The sequence below is a fragment of the Panthera tigris genome, chromosome E2 (assembly GCF_018350195.1).
Source record: "Panthera tigris isolate Pti1 chromosome E2, P.tigris_Pti1_mat1.1, whole genome shotgun sequence".
Taxonomy (NCBI): domain Eukaryota; kingdom Metazoa; phylum Chordata; class Mammalia; order Carnivora; family Felidae; genus Panthera; species Panthera tigris.
In genome coordinates this window covers 20,837,715-20,847,795 of record NC_056674.1, presented here as the reverse complement: position 1 = coordinate 20,847,795, position 10,081 = coordinate 20,837,715, and the positions used below count along the sequence as shown (strand labels likewise).

Below are 10,081 nucleotides of genomic sequence, written 5' to 3'. Positions count from 1 at the left end.
CCCTCCTCCATCGCCCTGCCTGCCACGTCCCCCCCCCCCCTTCCCGATTTTTTTCTCCACTCGCTTGACAACTAGTCACGGCCACATCACTGCCGTCCCGCTGTCCTTGCAAGCTGACCTCTGTAGTGCGCGGTGCCCAGTGGTCATGCTGTCCTCGTCTCTCGCCAACCACATCTGACAGGAGACGAGGCCATCACGGCAGCGGCTCCTGGCACCTGAGACGCCCTGGGACTACACAGGTAAACCAGGGGAGGCCGTGTTGTCTCCGGACTAACAACAGAAGGGAAGACATGACATCTCCAGCCAGGAGCCCACGTCCGAATATTCAAAAGGTTCATCATGCGGGTGATGAAGGCGGCCCCTCAGCCCTCCAGGATGAGACGTGCGGGAGGCAGGAGGGGGGCCGGGGTCGAGCACCTGGCCCCATCCTCCGTCGGGGAGAAGAAAGACGCAGGTGGAGCCAGGCAGTGACGGTGACCTGGGGCCGGGCGAGGGGGTGCCGTCCCCACCGGCTGCTGGAGCACCCCCCCCCCACACCCCCAAGCAGGCTCCTGACCCCAAAGGCATGTGCGGTCATAGGGACCGCAGAGAGGCCACACCTACCCACCGGCAATACCCCAGGGGACAAAAAAAAGGTTTATTTGTGGAGAAGAGAGAGTCCCTTTAAAAATGACATTGTGCTTTTGAGTTGCTATCTTCTCTTTTTGGTGAAGTGTCAGAGTAGAGCAGAACATGAAGGATTTTGACTGAAATAAATGCTTTCATAGAAAACAGAGAGCCCTGGAGAGTATTCTAAGACTTGAGGAACGTCATACTATTTTAAGCAGGTGACAGTAATGCCATTGTCTGAGGGGTTACGGTATTTTCTCTAGACTTACCAGAGGAAAGAGTAAGTTTTCTTCGAATAGAGAAAGTAAAACAACGCACTTCCCCGCTGCGCGGGTCGCGCGCGCAACGCAGTGACCCTGCTTCTGGCCTGTGATGAAACCACCCAGCGCTGTTAGGGAGAGACCATTTGTTAGCTCCAAGCAGAAAACCAGATAAAGTACAAGCACGCTGTTCGACTCACTCGGGTTTTTCCAACTTTCATTACACCAGCCACATCCACACGACCGCAGTTTGTGTGTTCAAAAGCCTGTCGTCACGTCCCCTGTAGTCATCGTGGATGGAGAAGGTCTGGGGCACGCCCAGACGGCGCGTTTGCTCTAACCTTCAGCTTCCAGCTTACCCCAGGCCACCCCCTCCTTTTCTGCCTTGGTCTTACTGAATAGTCAATAAAAATAGAAAGTAGCTGGACACCGCCTCCCAGAACTACAGGCGCCGGTGGAAATCTTTCCTCTCTATGCACTAAGAGACACAAAAAGGAGTCTGGCAGAAATCTTGTCGGAAGACCTCACCCGGACGCACCTGCGCACCAAGGGGCTAGCTTCCTTCCGTCCTTCTAGAGCTGTTGGAGAGTGGCCCTTAGTTGTGGGGGGGGCGGTCCCATGGCATCCCCGGTTCTCTCCGGTCCCCTGGGGAGGTCAGACACCCTCCTGCCCCAGGAGCTGGAGCCAGTGGAGATGCCGGCTTCACAGGCCCTGGGGAGGTGTCCCCGCCCACCTGTGTCCCGCCTTCCCTGCACAGGTGCAGCTCGTCTCACGAGGAAGAAGCACCCATCCACACCCAGAGCCCCGCACCAGGGCCTGGAGCCATGGCAGCGGCGGGGACAGAAAAGGGAAGTGGCTTACGAGGGGCTCCTCGTGCCTCTGAGCTCAGGAAAATCCATCAGATCCTGAAGTTCCCAGGGCAGAACCAAGTTTGCATGCCCTTGAGGACAAAGCACACACCACCCCCCCCCACCCCCAAGCTGAACACCAGTGACAACCCTCCTTGGGCACAGCCAGCTCCCTGGGACCCGTGCCCACCCTGGCCGGCCCAGCCTCCCTTTGGCTGGTAGACCTGTCCCCTACGTGGCTTCAGGTAGATGGGTACAACTCTGAAGTCCCTTACGGGGCCACCGCTGAACTGGAAGCCCCTGGGAATTCTCTAGAACACAGAAGAGCACCCCGCCCCTCACTCAGTGCCTGTTGAACAGGTGTCCCTCCAGCCTTGGGATGAACCTCTATTTCTTCCCTCAAGCACCAGGTGACGTGGCCGACTTGCCCACAGGAAACCTGTAAATTATAAATGTTTATAACCACGAGGACCTCCCTCCGAGGGCTAAGGGGCTGGCTCTGAGGGGCAGGAGGACCCGAGACCCCCCGGAGGGCACCTGCACGCTCTGACCTCCTCCCTCCAGAAAGATCATTCTGGGGAAACACTCACTAAGTGGGTGCAAAGTGGGTGAAACCAGTGGAACCACCCCGTATTTGATTGTTTCTCTTTCCTTTCTTTTTTGTTTTGCTTGTTTGTTTGGGTGGAGTGTTTCTGCGGCTGGAGGATCCGGAGTCGGCGGTGCAGACGTTAGAGCCATTTGCGCTTCACAAACCCCCGTCCTCACTCCCTCACACCCCTCGAAGTGCACCCCCCGGTAGGGAAATGCAGCTGGGAAGGGTTGACCTCAGCACTTACTGACATGTGGCCCGGATAATTCTTCAGTGCGCGGAGCGATGTGACCCAGAAAATTCTCCAGCGCGCGGAGCGCTTCTGTGCATCATGCCGTTTCCCTGGCCTCTGATGCCCAGTAGCACCCGGTTCCCAACGGTGGCGACCAAAACTGTCTCCAGACAATGTCAAATGGTGGGCGGGGGGTGCCCAAAGGACCCCCATTTGAGAACCACGGGTTCAAAGGACTTGCTAAAGTTGACACGCGTAGTCAGGACGCGAACTCCAGACTGCTGGCCCTGAGCCTCCCCCAGGGAGGCACCCACTCACCCCTACACCACCCCCCAACACCTCCTCCTTCCCAGGCTCCACCGCGCTGATGCCACTCGAGGCGCTCCGGGACCCTGCGACCACCAAGTGCAGAGCTAGGCTTTTCCTCCCAAGGAAGCGCACCTCCCAACAATAGTGAAGGGACCACGCAAAGATTTTGATGACCCGCCTGGTGTCTTCAGAGCCAGGTCCCAAAATTTCAGTGTGCCCCGGAAGACGCGGCCTCAGCGATAACGGGGCTTCCGGGAACAACGTCATCCTGTTGCCGCTGCTGAGTTGTCGCTTCGCGCCAGCACAGGGCTGAAGACGCAGTCCGCCACACAGCCAAGCCCGTGCTGGGAGGAGGGCACTCCTCGGGGCTGAAGTCCAGGGAACACCGCCACGCTGCGTAGCCTGGGTCCCAGGGGCTGCAGGAAGGTGGACCTGAGACCGGCAGCATGAAATGTAGAGCGGGGGCGGGGGAGGGGGAGGAGGGTTGGGATTGATCAGTAAAGGAAAACCCAAACCCAGGCCAGGACTTCAGCCCCGAATCTCTCACCGGGACTTTAAGCGCAGCCCTGACATCACCCCCACCCCACCCCACCCCCGGCCAGACAGCCAGATGCCCCATCGAGTCACTGGCTCCAGAAAGGGCAGTCAACGGCTCCGGTTTCCCCAGAGAACGCTCTGCCATCCGTGGGATGCCCCCCACCCCGTGTGTGGCTGTGAGTTGGATTTTCACCCCGGTTATTCGGAGAATCCTCCTAGAGCGCGGTCCAGTCTCAGCTGGGGATTCCAATCAGAAGTTTGAGCTATCAGACAGATGTTAGAAGCAGAGTGCCTCTGAGGCTTGTGCTAGAAGGAGAGAGCTCCCCATCCCCCCCTACCCCCCATCTCCTGGGCCCAGGCCTCTCCAAGCAAGAGACATTTGGACAGAGACACCAGTGACAAGGAGCAGCCTACGTCCTCCAGACACAGCAAGTGCAAGAGCCCTGAGGCAGGATGGAGAGTTGTGTGCTCAAAGCACAGAAGGGAGATCGTGTGGCTAAAGCGCAGTAAGGGCAAGAAAGGTAGGATCACAGGAGGGGGCGAACCGACCACCTGCGGCCCTGTAGGCCATGGTCAACAGATGATGTTTTAAATGAATCAAAACCCTTCCCAAGGTCCCGAGCAGATGAGCAATATGACTGTTGCCAAAAAGGCCCCTCGGGCTGCAGGTGGGCCAAGGGACCGTGAGTGGGAAAGAATGGGTACAGGTGACCAGTCGCAGGCAATGACAGCAGCTTGGGGACCAGGGGAGATGAAGAGAAGAGGGTATCATAGGGACGATGCGGCAGGAGGCGGGCCTTGCAGAGAAAGGAGGCATCGAGGACGGTGCCTGAGTTTGCCACCATAACGCTGTGTGAGAAGACCCCAACCACGGGGTCTGAGCTGGACAGTTCTGGTCATGACAGGGCTCGCTCGCACATCCATCAGTGGGCTGGCCGTCGGCCACGATGGGGACAGAGGGGCTAGCTGGCTGTCCTCCTCCTCAGGCCAGCGGGCATGGTCCCAAGGTGAAGGCCAAGGCAGAAAAGCAGACGAGCCCCATCAAAACGTGTCTATGTGCCTCTGCCTCCATCCTGTTCGTTAACACCGCCAGGTGACAGCAAGTCACAGGACGGGCCCAGGAGTCGGAGCAGCAGCAGCAATGCCAAGGTGGATGGCCACGGGTGAGGACGCGGGCCACTGACGCGGTCGGCCTGCCACGCACGGTCCTAGACATTTGGCTTGCACAACTGGGTGGCTAGAGCTGCCCTTTACTGACATGGGGCAGATGGGGGAAGAACGCACTGGAGATTTCAAGAACCAGGGATTTGTTTTGCTTAGGGATGTGCAGGGCAGTCAGAGGCTCCCTAAAGTGCTCTTGGAGGCTCACGGGAGCTGCCCGATGCCTCGCAGGTAGTCCCTCTTTTCTCATTTTAAATTTTTTTTTTAATGTTTATTTATTTTTGAGACAGAGAGAGACAGAGCATGAACAGGGGAGGGGCAGAGAGAGAGGGAGACACAGAATCTGAAACAGGCTCCAGGCTCTGAGCTGTCAGCACAGAGCCCGACATGGGGCTCGAACTCACGGACCGTGAGATCATGACCTGAGCCGAAGTCGGCCGCTTAACTGACTGAGCCACCCAGGCGCCCCCTTCTTTTCTCATTTTAAACGAAATCCACCAAGCCGAGTTCCAAAGTCCCAGGGCCACAAAAGCTCCTGGTGACGCCAACGGGCCTGCTTTTGGGCGGCAAAGGTGGCAGAGAGCAGCTCCTGCCCGGTGGCACTGTCAGCTGGACAGTCACGGGTGTCTGTCACTTCACAGACAGGCCGCCTGCATCCACTCTGCCCACCATTCTGTCTTCACTGCAGAGCAAACGGGAGCCTCCATCTACGCGGAAAGACTCTCTGATTTTATGCTGATCGTTAACTAAGAATATCTCTCTCCAGAGATTTATTACATTAATGAGCTCTGAAATCACTCATAGCAATTAACTATATTGTTTTTAAACTCTCCAGAAATCATCAAAACATGTTGGTTGTTTTTTCGGGAAACATAAATAAGGGGTACAGCTGACACCCAGACAAACCCAGCCAATAGCTCTCTGCCCGTGCTTTTGGCTTTGGGAGATTCTCGCCCCCGGTTTCCAAGGTAGATGTGTGCCTACCCGGCCGAGAGAGGCTCCCCGCCCCATAGACATGCCAATTTCTTTGTAGAGAGAGGACCGGACTCTGAGTCTGTGCACGGGACCGTTATGAAGGCTGGGGGCTTGGCCTGCAGACAGCCCCCCACCGCCACGTACAGGAAGCAGAATGAGCAGAAGGCCTCACGTCCTGGGTAAGGAGGCCTCTGGCTCCCAAGAGCTGAGTGTCCCCACTTCCCTTGAATCCTTTGTCCTCTCAGGGCACCCCCCACAAAGCAAACCTGCGTGACATTCTGCTCCCCAGACCCCCCACAGCACAAACCCGTCGATGCAGCCACCGTGGATATTCACATGGGGGCCCTGAATCACACCCACGGCTCACCCTGCCTTGACGGTTCGCCATCATTTCCCTCACCCTCACAAGCCACTTCCAAGGTCAAATGGAAAAGGGCAGGTGCTAAGGACAAGCCCTCAGGCACCAAGTTGCCTGGATTTGAACACGGACCATGGCCCTCACTAGTCACACATGACCACTCGAACAATTCAATGCACAGCAGAGAACTTGGGTCCCCCGAAAAAACATCCGAACTCCTTGCAAATGTGTTTCAGTGATATGCCCACATTCTCTCACTTGGTTTTTACAACCGGGGGACAGGAACTATTATTCCCCATTTTACAAATAAGGAGCCTGAGACACACGGGGGCAGGGGAGATCAGTTTCCCAAGTTGGCTGCAGGTGGGGGGCGGGGGTTGTGCCTCTCAGGATCCTCTCTCCACACAGCAAGGCTGCCCCTGCATGGGCCATGACATGGGCTTCTAGTCGGGTTCAGGTTCAGCCGGGGAGTTCCTGTAAGAGGTCAGAGGGACGAGGAGAGAGGGGTGGGGACGGTCATCCCCTGGGATGCTGCTGGCTGCTGACCCCTCCACACAGCCTTCTCTGTCTTCCAGCTCCAAGCTGCTCTGTCCCCCAACACTCAGCTCTTGGCTTCCCCTCCCCCACCCTACACCCATGGACTCCTAAAGCCCTCCTGCCCCTTTGTAAATGGTCCGCTCATTAAACTCCCCTCCATTTGACCCTCAGGGAGTGCCATCTGCTTCCCACTGGGCCCCAAACTCCCGAGCCTGTACTGCCTGTGTCCTGAGCTCCAGAAAACAAGATTTTTGATGGGGGAGAGAGGGACAAAATCATCTGTGCATTTTTCATCTATGAGGTTTATAGGAAGACTAGACAGGTCTTAACATTCTAAGCCCTTTGGCTGGGCTTCATTCAGCTTGCTGACGGATGTTGGGGACAACAGAGGAGCCTGGCATGACCACCAACACCCACTTTGGTGACCCCTGGACACCAGTGGAACCCTGGCTATTTAAATACAGACAGAGACAGTCCGTTCAGCTCCGCTGTAAGCTTTGTGGTCCAGGAAGGGTGCTGACCATGTCCAGAGGGTAAAGGAGACCCCAAACCCCAGAACCGAGGAATAACTCCCCAGTACACCCTTTCTGGAACCCCATCTACAAGGAAACGAGCTGATTTCCTCCACACTCCCCAGCTGAGTGTAGCCCTGGTCACTCCAGGCCCAGGATGGCTGGTGAAAGCCAGGCTTGGAGGAGGAGAGGCCTCTTCCTCCTGCTCCCTTGCAGACCCCTGGGTGCACTGGGGTGAAGGCCCTGCCCTAGAGCTCCCAAGGAGGGCAGTGTCCCGAGTGAGGTCCCCAGGGTCACAGGACAGAGGAAATGGGTTGGGAGCAATACCACGTAATTTCCTTGTAGCTTTGCTTCTCTCGCCATCATCCCCTGGCACCAAACCCACCCATCTGCAAGTGGACATAAAATCTGGGCACCCCTAAAGGCCCAGATCAAACCCCTTTCCTCTATGGAGCTCAGCCGTGGGAGCCTGGCTGAGTCCGCTGCAACGTGCTAAGATGCCCCTCGCTGCACTGTCCACGCTGCAGAAGCTCCAGGAAGGACACGCCTCAGGCTTCACGCTCTCACATGTACCGATCCCCACTCCCAACGCCTGCAGGCCCGGACGCAGCCCCAGCTCTAGAAACACTCGCTGGCCGTTCCAACTAGCAGTCAAAACAAAGAAAATTGCTGGTTATTGGGGCCAGAGGGACAGCAAAGACCGGCTGGGCCATTTTACAGGTGGGAAAACGGACGCACCGGGGGAACCTGGATGCAAAGCCAGCAGGTCCGACCCCCCAGCCCGGGACTCCCGCATTGCCGGAGAGCCCCTGCGGTCTGCTGGCAGGCACTGGCACTCCTCAGTTTCCCAGAGCCCTGTTTGGACCACGCCGGGAATAGCCACTCCGAGGAGGGTCCATACCATCTGGCCTCTTATGGTTCAGGGAAGGCAGTCTTTAGTGCTAGATGCACGGTGGCACCGGGACTTCTAAAAAGTAATGGAGGATGTTGCCACCACTGTTACCTCAAGGATTATAACCCAAGGCCACTTGCAGGCCAGAGCTATGTGCCATCTGACCACATTGGTAAGGCACTAAGTGTAAATGATGGCTCACTTTTAAAAGTGTCTGTTAAAAATGAAAACCTCCTAGGAGTTTAATGCCAAACGTGTAGATTTCACCCCCTTTCACTCTCCAAGCCCCGGGCCAATAAAGTGTAGTTGCTTTAACACCCCCGCAGATGAACCTTAGAATAAAGCAATCACATCAAAGTAGCACTGAACCACCCCAGAGAGACTGACAAAATGGGGCAATGGACATTGGAGAAGCCAGTCCTGCTACAGGGTCTCAGACTTGGGGAAAGACGTGTGGGCGGTCGTTGTTGAGAGCGCGTTGTTTTTCCAGTTTTTGAAGTGAGACTTTCACTTTCAGGGTACTGCAAAAGTCAGCTCCATCAAGGAGGTCCTGGGAGCACAGTGCAAATCAGAGCATCCCAAACTGAGCCACCCTGAAGAGCCACTAAACTTTGTGAACAGCATCCAAGGCAGCAAGGCCAAGAGGAGGCATCGGTGAGGAAAGGAGGGCCTCGTCCATCCTCAGGCTTAGCTCCAGCCCTCTGCTCACTTCCCTCATGGCAACAAAACTCAAGATTCTGAACAACATCCACCTGCCCTCCCCCGCCCCGGCCAGGCCTGCCCCCTCTCCGAGAAGGTGTGTTTTCATTGAGACCATCTCCGATGGAGCCAAACAACTCACACCAAGCACGACCAACGATCAAAGTGGGGAGTGGCTTAGACCCACATGACCAGAATTGGCTAGCATGATGTGTCCAGTGGAGAGTTTTGCTAAAAGAGGCCCACAGTGGCGCCACAGACAGACCCTTAGCTACGGCCAGGCTCACGGGCACCATGGTACGACAGAAATAAAACTAAATTATATCACTTGTCATCATTAAGAAAAATTTTCATCTCTGTTCTTCATTTGAAAAGCACTATATTTAATGAATGAGTACTGAGTCATGACACGTAAATGACTAAAATATAGGAATTATACTGAGGTCAACTAACGTAATTTTAAACCATGAAATTAAGGGACCTATTCGTGGCTGTCGATGGTGCCACTCCCAGTCATTATGATGCTCTGCAAGGCTGCCGTGAGCACTGGGAAGGGTGGACAGTTCCACAAGAGGCAGACCCAAGTTTCCAGGCAAACTGTCACATGGTCAAGATGAAGAAATCTTGCTGACTTTGCCCAGGTTCTGTGAGTCCGTGAAATCTCGGCATGTATCCAATGAAGGGCATTGCTGCTCCCATGCCAGGCTACCTCCATTCCAAGGAGCATCTTACAGATTTATCACTGATGGAAGGTGGGTCATCAGTTCCTTTGGTGCTTCCAAAATGGTGGCCCACACAAGGTGTGCCTCAGGAGAATGGCTCTTTCCCAACCACATATATCTCCTTTAATTTCTCCAGGAAAATTAAGATGCCTCACAGCCTGAACTCTGCAAAAGTTTGGATGAAAGATGGCAGAGAAAAAAAATTAGAGCTGTTGATACCCACCAGGATAACTGAGACGAGAAGTGTTCTGGTGGGGAATCATCTTCCAAGAACTTGACACATTCAGGTTGCTGTGGCCATGTATTGGTTTCTCTACCCTGAAGCCACCTTCATTCCTCTGGTAAAACAATACCCCAAACTTCCTTTGGTGAAGGAGCCCCCTCCATTCTCATTCATGAAGTTTGAGTGGGGTTGACCCCACATACAGCACCAAAGTTGGGCACTAACTTGTCACAGATCAATCAATATGTGCCTTTACATGGACCACAGGAATTAATAACCCAATGGTCCAGTAGTTGATGGTTGTGTATGGATACAAAGCTTGTAATGCTATAAACATTGCATTCATGGAGAGAGGGCTTATAGCTATTGGGAGGGGATGTAATATCATGTGAAAGCTGACGATGAAGCCAATAGCAAAAACTCCCCTGGTAACATCCTATAATCTGCTAGATCAAACCCCACCTGAACCAGAGATACCTTGAAACGTTTGTTTTACAAGGGCCAAAACACGTCCCTCTTATTTAACCCAGTGAGAGTTGGACGGTTTTCATGACACGCAGTATTCGCAGAATGTAGAAGGTCCTTTCTAGAATCCTGTGTCCTACAAAGCACAGGAGC

The 10,081-nt window shown here is 54.9% G+C and overlaps 1 long non-coding RNA gene across 2 annotated transcripts; it reads left to right on the top strand.

Moving 5' to 3' along the window:
• The first annotated feature begins 2,939 nt into the window (after positions 1 to 2,939).
• On the top strand, positions 2,940 to 9,282 carry LOC122234062. Of its 2 annotated transcripts, XR_006211780.1 has the most exons (4): positions 2,940 to 3,300; positions 3,743 to 3,905; positions 5,579 to 5,699; positions 8,337 to 9,282. It is a non-coding gene; the product is annotated as an uncharacterized LOC122234062 (long non-coding RNA). The 2 variants fall into 2 exon arrangements; XR_006211779.1 differs by lacking the exon at positions 2,940 to 3,300 and having other exon boundaries at positions 3,316 to 3,905.
• The last annotated feature ends 799 nt before the right edge of the window (positions 9,283 to 10,081 follow it).